The sequence below is a fragment of the Streptopelia decaocto genome, assembly GCF_964273445.1.
Source record: "Streptopelia decaocto genome assembly, chromosome: 3".
Classification (NCBI taxonomy): Eukaryota; Metazoa; Chordata; class Aves; order Columbiformes; family Columbidae; genus Streptopelia; species Streptopelia decaocto.
The window spans coordinates 114,567,900-114,581,514 of record NC_138656.1 but is presented as its reverse complement, the minus strand read 5'-3'; the positions used below and the strand labels follow the sequence as shown (position 1 = coordinate 114,581,514).

Genomic DNA, 13,615 nt, shown 5'->3' with positions numbered 1-13,615 from the left:
GTAGGTTTTCCTTGTTACCTCTCTTTCATCCAGGCTTCATTTTCCCACAGTCTCTGGTTTTCTGGTTGGAAAAGGCTTTCACTTTGGCAGCCCTGTGGGGTGGAGCTGACCCCATGCAGAAGAGTTGAACATCATGGAGTTGGAGGTGGGCACCTTGTCATGACTGGACATGAGGCTGGACAGGGCAAGTGTGGGACACTTGGCTACTTCATGGTGTTGCACACCTTCTCTTCCAGCCATGAGTGGTGATGTAGAACTGTGACATATTGGGGATGATGGGAACTTTTTGAGCTCTTGAGATGTATAGGTCACAGTTGGGCAACTCCTTCTTACAGATGAATGGACACTAGGGTAAGAAGCTACGCGTGAGTGTTTCTGGGACTATGAAAATCTAATAATCCCTGGTGCCCCTTGTATTTACTGTGTGCTTTGTGTTCTGGAAACAAGATGTAGGTCCACAAAGATGCTTAGGAGCATCATTCTTATGTAGATGTCTAACCTGTGTCAGCACCCATGAGTGTTTATGCCACCAGTAGGAGCTTGGTGCCTGTAGCTCTTTCATACACCTGGCTTCAAGCTGTCATTTCAGCAGACATGCAAGGACCTGGCCTGACTGGAAGAGAGCAAACACAAAAAACAAGAGTGTCCTGCGTGGGAGCACTGGTCAGGAAGGGACGTTCTGCATCTCTGCCTCCAGCTCACTGAATCACATCACCCACGCCTGGAAAACAGCCTCCATTGGGCATGTTCTTGGCCTCGTGCCTCCACGCACAGCAGCTCTTGTGTTCTTGCTGAGACTCATGAGGCTGAGCTGTGTGTTACTTCAACAGAGGGTGTACTAGAGGCTGGCAAGAAAAATGCAGAACAGGAGAACCTCATGGGCTACCAGGGTCTCTGGAGAACCAGGACTGAGTCATAGCAGAAAGACACAGGAAAATAGAATCAGATAGATGTGTAGATGCTGCTAGAACAAGCCCAGTGCAAAACAAACTTGAGCCCAGGTTTTCGGTGTCACCCTTTCCCCCACTATATTTATGTATCAAGGAAAACAACTACTGGTTTTGTCCTCTGGTTCTAAGTGCAGGCAAAGTAATATAATTTCAAAGGATATCCAAACATTTAATTTTGCAAATTTATAAATGACATGTGCATTTCAGCTCGGTGCAGTCTGTTAAAAATCATAATCTGTGGCAAAGGTGGGGGAAGAAAAAAAGGGAATAAAATAATTGTAAAATGAACCATATCAGCAGGTCTCATCTGTAATTGTCAAGGCAGGATGATTCAACATTGTCTGGACATTTTTTTAGTGCTGTTCCAACAGGAATAGGAAGGCTAAGGTTGAGCACAATACTCTGGGTGCTACCGAGGCTTTCAATGCCTTGCAACAGTTGCTCTTGCCCATGACCAGCTTTTCAGGAGAAGCACTTGGAAGCCCACCAGTTCTTTGCAGGTTTATTCTCCTAGGACTGCATTTCTGCAAATGTAAGACATGAGTCAGCCCTTGTTTGCTTTTTTCTCTCTATGATTTGCTTTCCTAAAGTTAGCCTCCAGAGGGCGAAAACCATTCAAAAAGACGCTGGGAAGAGCTCCAGCTAAGCTGGAGTTGATCTGCTCGCAAAACCGCAACAGAAAGACCCTTAACAAGGAATTCCCCCCCCCAAGTGGTTCGTTTTTCAGCCCATTTTTGTGATGACGTCTCCAGCCCCCAGGCCTGACCACCGTGGAGGAGGTCAAGGCAATGGACTGGGTGAGAGAATGGGAACACGCTGTCCTGACACAGGGCTTCCTGGAAAGATTTGGAATGATGAAATATACTGGTGACTTAGGTCAGGTGGGAAGTTTGTCACTGCCTTGTCCCAGGAGCTGAAAAAATCCCAGGTGATGCAGGGAAGTCCCAATGCTGTCGATGCAGATGTTACAATCCTTTTCAATACAATATATAAGCAGTTTTCTTGCAAAGTGCTGTAGAAAACAAGGGGATCTGCCACGTGCCAGGTCAGAGGGGACAGAAAATCCTGCCAGATCAGAGAATGCTGGTGCTCTAACCATAACCCAGTGACAGAGAAAGGGGTCCCAAGACAGCAAGTATTAAAGCAAGGGCTGGATGCTTTTGAGGACAACATAGAATCATAGAATTATTTTGTTTGGAAGAGACCCTCAACATCATCAAGTCCAAACATAACCTAACTCTGGCAGTAAACAATGTCCCTAAGAACTTCATCTCCACATCTTTTAAACACCTCCAGGGACTGTGGCTCCACCACTTCCCTGGGCAGCCTGTTCCAACGCCTGACAACCCCTTCTGTTGAGAAATTTTTCCTAATATCCACTCTAAACCTCCCCTGGTGCAACTTGAGACTATTTCCTCTCATCCTATCACTTGCTACTTGGAAGAAGATGGCATCTGAGTTATTTTTCCACTTGAATGTTTACCCGGATTCTACTGTGGCAATGCTACACAGCCCATCTCTGAAGAAAGCCCTGGAAATAGCCTCAAAGGGGACATCTGATCAAGGCTGGTGCTTTCTTCTGCAGCAATAGTGCTGCTGGGGTATGGTCCTGGTATGGATGTGGTCTTGCCATGTCTGACATCCAGCTCACCACGGGCAGAAGGGGAGAAGTTTGGAGAAGGGATGCAGGGAAAATCCAACAGCTCTTGCCATGAGTAGGTCGTGGCTCCTTGTCTTTGAAAAGAAATGGCTGGAGGAGAAACACAATGAGGCTTGTGAAATCAGCAGGGGACAGACTGTTCTCTGCTTCATTCAATAAAAAATAGTGTTTAAATAAATAAGTAACTAACTAGCTAACTAAATATACAAGGGCATCAGCTGAGGTTACCAGGCTTAAAATAAACAAGTTGGTGTTTGGTACAAGGTTTTGATAAGCTGTAAAACTCCTTGCCAAGGCCATCTTTGGGTGGCAAGGGCTGGTCCTTCTCTCTCTGGAGGAGCCTGGGTGGTTATGGATGAGACATCCATGGAGGGTCACCCAGCACCCAGAGACCCCAGGTGCTGCAGACCCTCCCCAAGCCACACATGGTCAGAGACAGGAGGGGTTTGCAGAGGAAATGGTCATTACCTGTTATTACGCCTTTCCCAGACACCTGCTTCTGGTGAATGTCCAGGACAGGACAGGGGGTGACTGGGACATGCAGGTGACCCAGTACAGCAGTCCTGCCCCATTCTTGTAACCCTTTCAGCTGATGGGAAGGGGATGCAGCAGAGACAACACCAGGAAGAGTCTTTGCAGGGTCACCTCCACTGCACTGTTTCTCACTTTGCTTTTGTCACCCAGATATGGGTGGCTTGTGCCAGCCCAGGTGCCATCCTTATGTCAGTCCAGTTGGAGAAACAACTGGAATCAGATCCCTCACATTCATCCATCTGCATTATACCAAGCTAAGAAGTCTTCCCTCTGCCTCAGCTGCCTCTTGCATCCAATAAAACCTGAATTGTTTTTTGCACAGTCCAACATTAACAGCACAGATGGAACAACTGTGCTGGAATATGCATGGCTTTTAGTCAAGAGGAATAAAGCATAATGGTACACAGAGGCCCTTTTTTAATGGCTAGGACTGGCATAAATATACCTTACCAAAAATAAAACCCAAACCTCCTTCTCCGCTTGTCTTCTTTCCCATCCAAAATAACCATCCTGGTCAAATGCTTGTGCAGAACGAGCTTGGGCTCACAAGTTTTTAAAAGCTCTGTCTTTCGATTTTCAGTTTACATGTATCTGACTTGAAAGGGGCTAAACACAAGCACTGTAAAGCTCATGTGTTTTCTTCACAGCCATTTTCACAGTGCTGCTGTCTTTTGAAGTGGTTTGTACCAAAGAAAAATGAGCGTCAGATACCAGACAGCAGCAACAAGCCTGTTGTCAGCACAAAGCCACCTTCACAGGATTTCCCATACATTTTACCTTTATTCTGCATTTTGTGTGAATGTTCAACCTGCTTGTTTTGTTTCCTTTTTCTTGTTTTTCTTAGAAAAAATGAAGTAGACAAGGTTTGAAAGCGGAGAACATGCCGAGTGCTTCAGAGAGTTTTTCAAACGATGCTTGTCAGGTCCTTCATCTGGAGCTGCTCAGCTTGACAGCCTGTGAACACCCGTTTCTTTAACCAAAGCCCTGAAAACATGATATTCTGCTTAAATTACCCTAACCCTTTAAACTATTCTAACCCTTTATAGCTGTTTAAGCTGCTTAAGATTCAGCTACAGGCCAGATCAATTCAGATGCTAAAGCCTTGCAGAGTAGTCGAATGCTATAAACTCTCCTGGCTTTGAAATGATCTCAAAATCGAAAATGTTTCAAGTGGTAGTATTTAAATATTCATTGCTCTAAATCTAAGAAATTTGCTTCTAAATAGGATTGATTTATGAGTCTCAAAGAGATTTGCAGCACCAAGTCCCATTTGCAGGGAGCCTGAGTAGCAGTTTTAAAGTTATTAACTTCTGCAGTTAGGAAATTCCTCCTTGAAGTGGTACCTTTAACAAATGCTTCATGAAATCACCATCACGGATCAAAAACTACAGTTGTAATTAATTAGTCTTGCATTTTAAACCTCATTGACATCAACAAAATGAGCTGTACTTTATCTCCCTGGCTCTCACCACCCAAGATGGGTGCAAAATCTGGCAGTAACAGAAAATCCTTACGGCTCGATGTCTTTGTGTTAGTTTGCTCAGATTCATTAAACTATTTGCATTGGGGATGTGCCATCGCACACGCAGGCAGGCACAATCCCCAAATGACTGGGTGAGATGGAGCAAGCCCAATCCCAGGCACAAGGCAGGTTATTTTTAAGTTACGAGCACCATGTGGGTCACTCTTTAAAATTCCCAATACCCCAGGCAGTTACATGCATCAATCTGATGCTGTGCTGGTGGGATTGTGCCAATTTTTAGCCCATAACCACATGGATCAGAGGAGGAGACACCAGCCTGGGTGAGGAGCAGATACTTCCAGTGCACAACAAGATGCAAGAGGTTTGTGGCCAAGTTTTTTTCCTGCTGCAAGAACAAGATGTGATTTTTCTGGCTGAAATAAGGTGAGACCTCGCTGGTTCACCTCTCACAGCTGCGGAAATGAGTTAAATATCAAGCTTTTCAGTTGAACTGATTAACCAGCTCTAATGACACTGAGAGCTGCTGCGTGGAAGCAGAGGGAAGATGCGCAGGTGTGGGATGCGATGCAAAGATGTGCTGGGCATTGAGCTCATCCAAATAGAAACTCCATGGGGACCCAGGTCTATGTACTGGGGGACAGCGGGATGCCTGCTCACTGCAGCGATGGGGATGGACGACCTCCAAACCACCATGTGTCCCAGGAGAGCCACATGAGGCTTGATGGCACTTCACTTGTGCCATCTCCCCAGCTGACAGTGGGTGCAGATCCTTGGCATGGGACTTGAGCACCTACATCCCAAGAGGAGAACTAGCAAGGCCCACTCAGCCTTTTGATCAGAAATCAGGGAATAATTTGAGTTGGAAGGGACCTTCAAAGCTCATCCAGTGCCACCCCTGCCATGAGCAGGGACATCTTCACCCAGATCAGGTTGCTCAGAGCCCCGTCCAGCCTGGCCTGGGATGTCTCCAGGGATGGGGCATCCACCACCTCTCTGGCTAACCTGGACCAGCGTTTCATGACCCTCATTGTAAAAAATTTCTTCCTCATGTCTGTTCTGAATCTCCCCTCCTTTAGTTTAAAACCATCACCCCTTGTCCCATCCCTACAGGCTCAGATAAAAATGGTCATTTAATCTCCTCAGACTCCAGCCTGGAACTGGTGCTCAGGCTGGCACCAGTTGTGGCAGCATTGAGTATCACATATTGGGGCACAGGGACCACCCCTGGTCTTTAATGAAGAATTTCAGGTGCTTTAGAGATGTCACAGAGATTTCCCAGAGCTCGAAGATGAGGGGTGGGTCTATGGGGTGCTGTGGTGAGTATTACATTAAATAGGATTTTATTGTGGTAAAGTCAGCTTGCCAAAAGCTCTGAAAACTAGCAAGCACATGAAAATCACTACTTACTCTGGTCAAAATAGACATTTCTTTCTATCTTCAGAAAAATGTGTCCTCAGGAAGGAAATAGCTGCACATTTAGAGATCGACGGTGGTAAGTTGCTGGCATTTTAATGCTGAAAATTACACCTTGTGCTTTTTAACAGAGCCTCAGGGAACAATGAGAATGAATGACGCAGAGGACAGACGCTGCAAGCCTTAATGTCACACTTGGGCCACTTCCCCAGCTCCTGCTGGAGCTGCCAGTGGGGAGCATCTGGCCTTCCTCCAAAAACCACATGCAATTTATTGCTCTGATATTAAAGACTGGACTCTGAGCCTAAACATCACCCTTGGGGCAGCGGGATGTAAATGCCAGTTGCTGTAGGATTGTCACCAGGCCAGGGCAGCTCTTGGTGGGCATCGTGCTGTCACTATCAACCTGGAGGAGTTTGGGACCAGCCGAGCAGCACTCATAGCTCCTGCAACCTCGTCTAAGAAACACTAATTGTGCTGCGCTTGCTTGAACCTGAGCTCTATAATTAGCAGTGCTGTGTCAGCATGTGTTGATGCTGCAGCATTAGTCACTCGGCTCGTTTTCCAGGAGCTGCTGGGACTCCAGACAAATGAGGGGTTATTTTGGGTGACTCGGCCATCGTGCAGTTTCCCTGTGTCTGTCCATCCCTGCTGAGCACGGGTTTCCCCATCCTCCAACGGCAGTGGCGGATTTTTTACAGTGACTGACCAGTCTGGTTAGCAGGTTTTGTATGGGTAACCCCCTGGGTGACACTTGAGAAGGGAGCTGGAACCTGGCCTGGGGACCCAACCTCAGGGCAGCACTGAGTGCCAAGGTGGCATTAGAGGGGTTCACCCAAAGAAAGGATTTGTTGCCCTCAGGGGAAGCATTTTTAACCCTGCAAACATCCAAACCCAAACCAGAGCGTCGCATGCACCTCAGCTAGTGTATGCTGGGATGAGCATCCCCAAATCGGTTAAGCCAGGCTAGTTCAGCCTGGAGAGGAGAAGGCTCTGAAGAGACCTTATTGTAGCCTTTCAGTACATAAAAGGCGCCTACAAGAAAGATGGGGAGAGACTTTTTAGCAGGGCCTGTTGTGAAAGGACAAGGGGTGATGGTTTTAAACTGAAGGAGGGGAGATTCAGGCCAGACATGAGGAAGAAATTTTTTACAATGATGGTGATGAAACACTGGCCCAGGTTGCCCAGAGAGGTGGTGGATGAACCATCCCTGGAGACATCCCAGGCCAGGCTGGACGGGGCTCTGAGCAACCTGATCTGGGTGAAGATGTCCCTGCTCATGGCAGGGGTGGCACTGGATGAGCTTTGAGAGTCCCTTCCAACCCAAACTGTTCCACAATTTTAAGTTGAATGCTATGTTAGGATGCAAACCAGCTGCTGTATCACTGCCTCTTCCACAGACACACACGTATTCCTTTAAAATCTGACATGCCATCCTAGTTTGCTTCCTCCAGAAGGGTCTCAAATGGACCAGAGCACTGGTGGCTCAAAAGGTCAGGCTCAGACCAAGACCCACATGGCTGTTCATGGCAGCAAAGCATCATTGGAATTGTTTATCCATGAGGATGATGTGGAGGAGTGCATTACTTTGGCAATGAATGCAGGAAAAAAGCCACCCCTAGACATTCCCACCCCGCATCCTTCCACAGTGAGGTCCTCCAGGGATGCTGCTCTAGGATGCAGCAGGGGAAAGCAGAGCAATATAAGGGAGGAGAAAAAGATGGTAAAGATGAGGGTGAGTGTGAGGCCACAGAAAACACAAGTTACTTTTGTTTTCCCCATCAAAAGGCGTTTTTTCCCCCACCATGGAAATGCCATGGGGCATGCTGAGCTTCTTCCATAGCACACACCCATGATCCTGAGTTCAAAGATTATCTCTGTTGGTGACCTGACAGGATTTGGTCCCTGCTGGACCAGCTTCTATTTCCCTGCTAGATCCAGAAAACCTTGTAGGTTCATCTCTTTGGCATGTCATCCTGCACACTCATGGCACAACCGATTAGCTGCAGTTACTGAGTGAGTGTCACCCCCAATTTATGTCACCATAGAAGGGAGAAATGCCAAGACTATTACATGTTTATTTTATTAGTGGCCCTATTTCTAGGCTAGCAGCAAGACCAAGGCAGGTTTTTGCAGAAGCCTGTGTGCTTTATCCCAGGCAACAAATCCTGACTCAGCCTGTTACGTAAATTATTTATCACAATCACAGAAAGTCAGAGGAGACAGAGGCCGAATTAGTCCAGGCAGGGTGGTTGATGCAGGTGAAGTGAAAGCATAAGCAAATGCAGGGCCATGATGAAGGTTCCTGATTTCACAAGAGTAAAGCTCACAAACTAAGCATCGCTAAAGCGTGGCTGGAAATGCCACCAGTGTAAGGAACATCTGTGGCCCAGATCTGGCCCAGGGGAGCTCACACCTTCCCAAAGGTCACCTGTGCACAGCTCCTGGGGGAGGGCAGGGCCATTGTCTTGTCCCTGGGGGAATTTGGACGGGGCCAACCCATGCAAGAGGATGAGAATTGATATTTCATACGGGGGGGATCACACTGTACCACTTGGCACTAGCACTGTTTTGCTTATTCTCCATCTCAAGGATACAAGGAATAAACAACAAGACTGCAAAGAATTACAGTAACCAGGGTTTCCCAGCAGCAGGGGCCCTCCCTTGGATGTCCACAATGGGAGGGGAGAGGGGAGCAGTGGAAGTCAAGCTCACTGAATAGCATTGAACTTCAAGGAGCAAGATGACCTACCACCCCATGCAGAAATGTGGAGCTCAAGACAAAGCTAGAAGCAGCCCCAAAACGTGGGCAGACATTTAACAAACATTTAACTTCATAGATTGACATCCATTGATTCAAGTCAAGCAAAACTGTTACCTTGAGGGTGCCAGAGCCCTGGAACAGGCTGCCCAGAGAGGCTGTGGAGTCTCCTTCTCTGGAGACATTCAAACCCACCTGGACACATTCCTGTGTGATCTGCTCTGGTGAACTTGCTTTAGCAGGTGGCTTGGACTGGATGATCTCCAGAGGTCCCTTCCAACCCCAACCAGTCTGTGATTCTGTGAAAAACAGGGAGGAAAGTTGGAGGGAAGCTGCAAGGAGAAGATCCCCAAGGTCAGTGCAGAGGTGAATGTTATTTCACCTTTCATTAGAGATGTGTGCTGGTGGCACAGCACTGTGTTCATACATTGGATGCACCAAGGAAGACCCTGAGGTCTGGAGCACCACCAGTACCAGCCACAGTCCTGGTTTCCCACTCTGCAGTGGGCTGAGCTGGAGGGGACCCGGTGGGGAAGGATGGACTTGCTCACCCAAGAAAAGGGGGCTCTGGGTCTCAGTTCTTGATGGGTTTAGCTATAGGAGTTGCTGAGATGATGGACTCCTCCTGACAATCAGAGGGCTGAACAGCTCTGCTGTGAGGACAGGTTGAGAGAGTTGGAGTGATGGTTTTAAACTAAAGGAGGGGAGATTCAGGTCAGACATAAGGAAGAAATTTTTTTACAATGAGGGTGGTAAAACACTGGCCCAGGTTGCCCAGAGAGGTGGTGGATGCCCCATCCCTGGAGACATCCCAGGCCAGGCTGGACGGGGCTCTGAGCAACCTGATCTGGGTGAAGATGTCCCTGCTCATGGCAGGGGTGGGACTGGATGAGCTTCCACCCAAACTATTCTATGATTCTGTGATTCTCCACACTGCTGCTACAGGAGTGGAAACCTCTAGAGGCTTGGGGATGGGAACCCTTTAAATGATGAGGCAGGGGTCAGAACTCTGAGAAAATCAGAGGGAATGGGATCACAGTCTTCAAATAACCTCCAGGAGGGAGCCAAGGTGCAGACAGGGAGGGATAAACATCAGGCAGGGAAAATATTTAATTTAGCTAAAGGATCATATTGACACAAGACCAAAACAGGATTATCTATCCGTGGATACATTTAATTAGAGGAAACTTCCCAGCCATTAGAGCAGAAGAGAGCAGAGGTGAGGAAAAAAAAAGAAAGCTGTTTTCAAGCTTAAATGTCATTTTAAAAGGGAAATTATGTAAGATGGCAACAGCAGGGATGCCCCATTCTGACACCTCCTTTAGGTGGTCTGACTGCATCTTGTCTGGTTAATTCCTCTTTACTGTCCAATAAAGAATTTTTTGGATGGTTCCCAGCCTGGCTTTGGCACAGGTCAAACAGTTCACAGAGCTTGTCCAAGCTGGGACTGGCAGGTGGGTGCTCCCTTCTTAGAAAGGGATTTGGAGGTGCCACCATCCTGGAGACTGGCATAGCACCAGGCCATCCTCTTCCCGTTGCTGCCCGTCTCTGCACCGCCAAAAAAGGAAAACAAAAATTTAAAAAAATAATAATAAAAAATAAACATAGATGAAATGCTTTATTTGCTATGTTGCATTTGATAAGCTTCAATTCCCTTCTCTTGCCCCCCTGCCCAAAAAATGATAAAGTTATTGCAGCTTGTGGCCAACTGTGATTTCCTGGTGTGAATCCCCAGCCACATGGAACCTCTCTGCTTGCAAAGCCCAGAGCTCTGCTCACCTATTTCAGGTCTTTTTCCCATCGATCGCCCTACGAGCTTCACTGCCATTACATGGGGCAGAGGGAAGGAGCAGCCCTGCCCTGGGGAGACAGAACAGGCTGGGGCAGGAGTGAGTGGTTTTCTCGAGGGGAAACAAGGGCAGACAATGAAGGACCATTTGCTCAGCTCCAGAGCTGGACATTCCTCCCAGCCGCACTTGGCAAGATGGGGCAAGAGGAAAGCAGATGGTCTAACCAGGGAGCCAGCATGGACATGGATTTATTTTCAGCTCAAAAACTAATTTAATGGGCAAATAATTACTCAAAAGCATGGTTTGGAAAGCCTGCCTCCAACCCTCCCCATCTGCTGGGGCTCAGCACTTCAAACCCCAAATCTTACCCATATGCTCCCCGAGAGAGGCTGGTGGGGGGTCTGACAGGGTGACACTTGTCTCTGAATTTCACCCTGATTTATTTTCTGATCACTTTGCTGATGGAGAGTTTCACTTCCATCCTTCAGTTTCCCCACCTGTAAAATGACTATAACGCTGCCAACCTCTACAGCAAGGTACCCAGTGCTCTGCTCACTGGGAGAGCTGTAGGATAACTAGTCATTCTTATAATAAATTATCACTAAAGAAGAAGCAGCAGTTACCATGAGAAGCACTCATCAGCCCATCGAAGCACCCAGGAAGATCAATGATTTAATCAATCTAATCCTCATGAAGTATTAGCCTGGAAAGCCCCGAGCTGCCAGAAACAGTGTCAGGCAGATTAATGTCCTGCCCGCAGTCCTGTTGAGCCTGACAGGCCCTGGCAAAAGCTCCTGTGCCCAGAAATGTATTTTGAGGGTAGCATGCTTGAAGAGTAACTCATTCCCTTCAAATTAAGTTAAAGCAAAATTAATCTCATCCATGATGGAAAAGAATAAAGAAATAATAAGAACAAATAATGAAAAATAACAAAAAAAAACAAATTGAATTTTAAAAAATTAAAAGAAAAAATAAAACTCACAGGGTAGCAATATTTTATAAATATCAGAGGAAAGACTAACTTCTGATTTTTAATTAGATCACTATTACCCATTAGTCAAGCAGTCAAAGCAAATCTGAGATGAAGAGATAAACATCTCTAACATTGCTTAAGTGATTTCAGAACCAGACACAAGAGCATTTTTGGCATCTAAAGAAAAGAGACAAGAACCTTGCCCAGCTGTAACAGCAGAAAGGCTGGTGCAAGTTTAGGAAACCCCGCAAAGTCTCCGCGTGAGCTGCTGGCCAACGTCTTCACCAACAGCTGATCCAACATTATTTGGATGCTTCTGGTTTAATTCTGTCTGTTTTGTTTGGGTTTTTTTTTTGTTGCTGTTCGTGGTTGTTGTTGGGTTTTTTTTGTTGTTTTCCTGGATTACATTGATTAACAAAATACTTGAGAAAGGCAGGGAAGCTGGAAGAGAAAATTAAATGACAGCAGTAGGAAGGAAACTGTAAACCCCGTAAATGCTCACATGGTGAAGAAGCAGCCATGTCCTAAAGGCTGGTTTGATAAACACGTCTGGAGGTGCCACCATGAAGCACGTACTCCATGAATACATAAACGATGACTCCTCTTATTTCTCCTTCATTTTCCCATTTCCTACCAGTTGCCCTGGAAACTCCTCTGTCATGGTACCCACACGAGCTAAGTCCAAAAGAAGAAAACAGAGCTGCAAAGCCTTCATGACAAAAAGCTTAAAGACTTAAAGCCCAGGGATGGGCATGGACCCCCTTGAATAGCCCCTGCATGCCATGCCGAGCCCACGGGGCATCCTTGGGCAGCATCGGCACCGTCTCCCCGCAGGTTATTCACACGAAGGCTGCACAGATGTTTCCTCCTACGCAGGGACCGTGTTGCAATTCAGAGGCAATTAGTTGGTGTAAAAGGAGCCGGAGGGCTGAATAACCTCCCGCAAAACACCGGGTGCTTTTCCAACCTGGAATGCAAGCAGCCACGCTGGAGGGTTACAATTAATTTCTCATTAGGAAAAATTCCAATTTGGCTGGGGTAGGAGGAAAGTGCACCAGATACCTTGTCCTTCTGCATCGAGCACTGCAATTCATGGGAAAAAAAAAAAAAAAAAGAGTCATAGAATGGTTTAGGTTGGAAGGGACCTTAAAGGTCATCTAGTTCCAACCCCCCCTGCCATGGGCAGGGACACCTTCTGCTGGACCATGTTCCTCAAAGCCCCATCCAACCTGGCCTCGAACAATTCCAGGGATGGGGCATCAACAGGGCAGCCTGTTCAGTGCCTCACCACCCTCACAGAGAGTAATTTCATCCCCATATCTAATCTAAATCTCCACTCTTTCAGTTCAAAGCCATGACCCCTTGTCTTATCACTTGTTAGAAGTCCCTCTCCAGCTTTCTTGTAGGTCCATTTTAGGTATTGGAAGGCTCCTATAAGGTCTTCCTGGAGCCTTCTCTTCCCCAGGCTGAACAACCCCAACTCTCTCAGCCTGTCCTCAGAGTAGAGGTTCTCCAGCCCTCTGATCATCTTTGTGGCCTCCTCTGGACTCACTCCAACAACTCCAAGAAAAGAGAATAAAAAAAAAAAAATAACCCCAAATCTCATTTGCATTGAAGTTGTTAAAATACCTCAGAACAGCAGAGCCATCCAGTCCTGAGGATGCCAGGCCACGCTGGAGGCATCTCCAGAGGCTTTTGTCCCAGCTTACAGCAAGCAAGAGCGCCTTGCTAAACCCATTTACCCAAAAACTTCACCCATTTGAGTTGCACACAGCCAGCGCTGCAGTGTGCAAGGTTTGCGCGTTGCCCTCAATGTCTCGAATAAGCCATGTACAAGGGCGCTCTCTCTCCCTGTGGAGTTATCCCTCCAGGTGATGAATCCATGGATGTCTGGTTTATTAAGTGTAAGAGAGCTGGCTCAGAGGAAGAGTGGGAGCGCTGGGCTTGCAGCTCCTCACACCTCCCACATTGCCAGGAAATACCCTGAGGGTGTGGGGGCTCAGCTGCTCTCAGACATTTCCCCTGCACACCCCCAGATACATAATATAGTT

The 13,615-nt window shown here is 47.1% G+C and overlaps 1 protein-coding gene across 1 annotated transcript in view; it reads right to left on the bottom strand.

Annotated features, from left to right (window-relative positions):
* Positions 1 to 9,097, bottom strand: part of ADGRF5 (adhesion G protein-coupled receptor F5) — a 76,600-nt gene extending 67,503 nt beyond the window's left edge. Inside the window, exon 1 of the mRNA XM_082049608.1 lies at positions 8,997 to 9,097. The gene's annotated coding sequence lies outside the window, so the exon portion shown is untranslated. The remainder of the gene's footprint in view (positions 1 to 8,996) is intronic.
* Between the last annotated feature and the right edge of the window lie 4,518 nt (positions 9,098 to 13,615).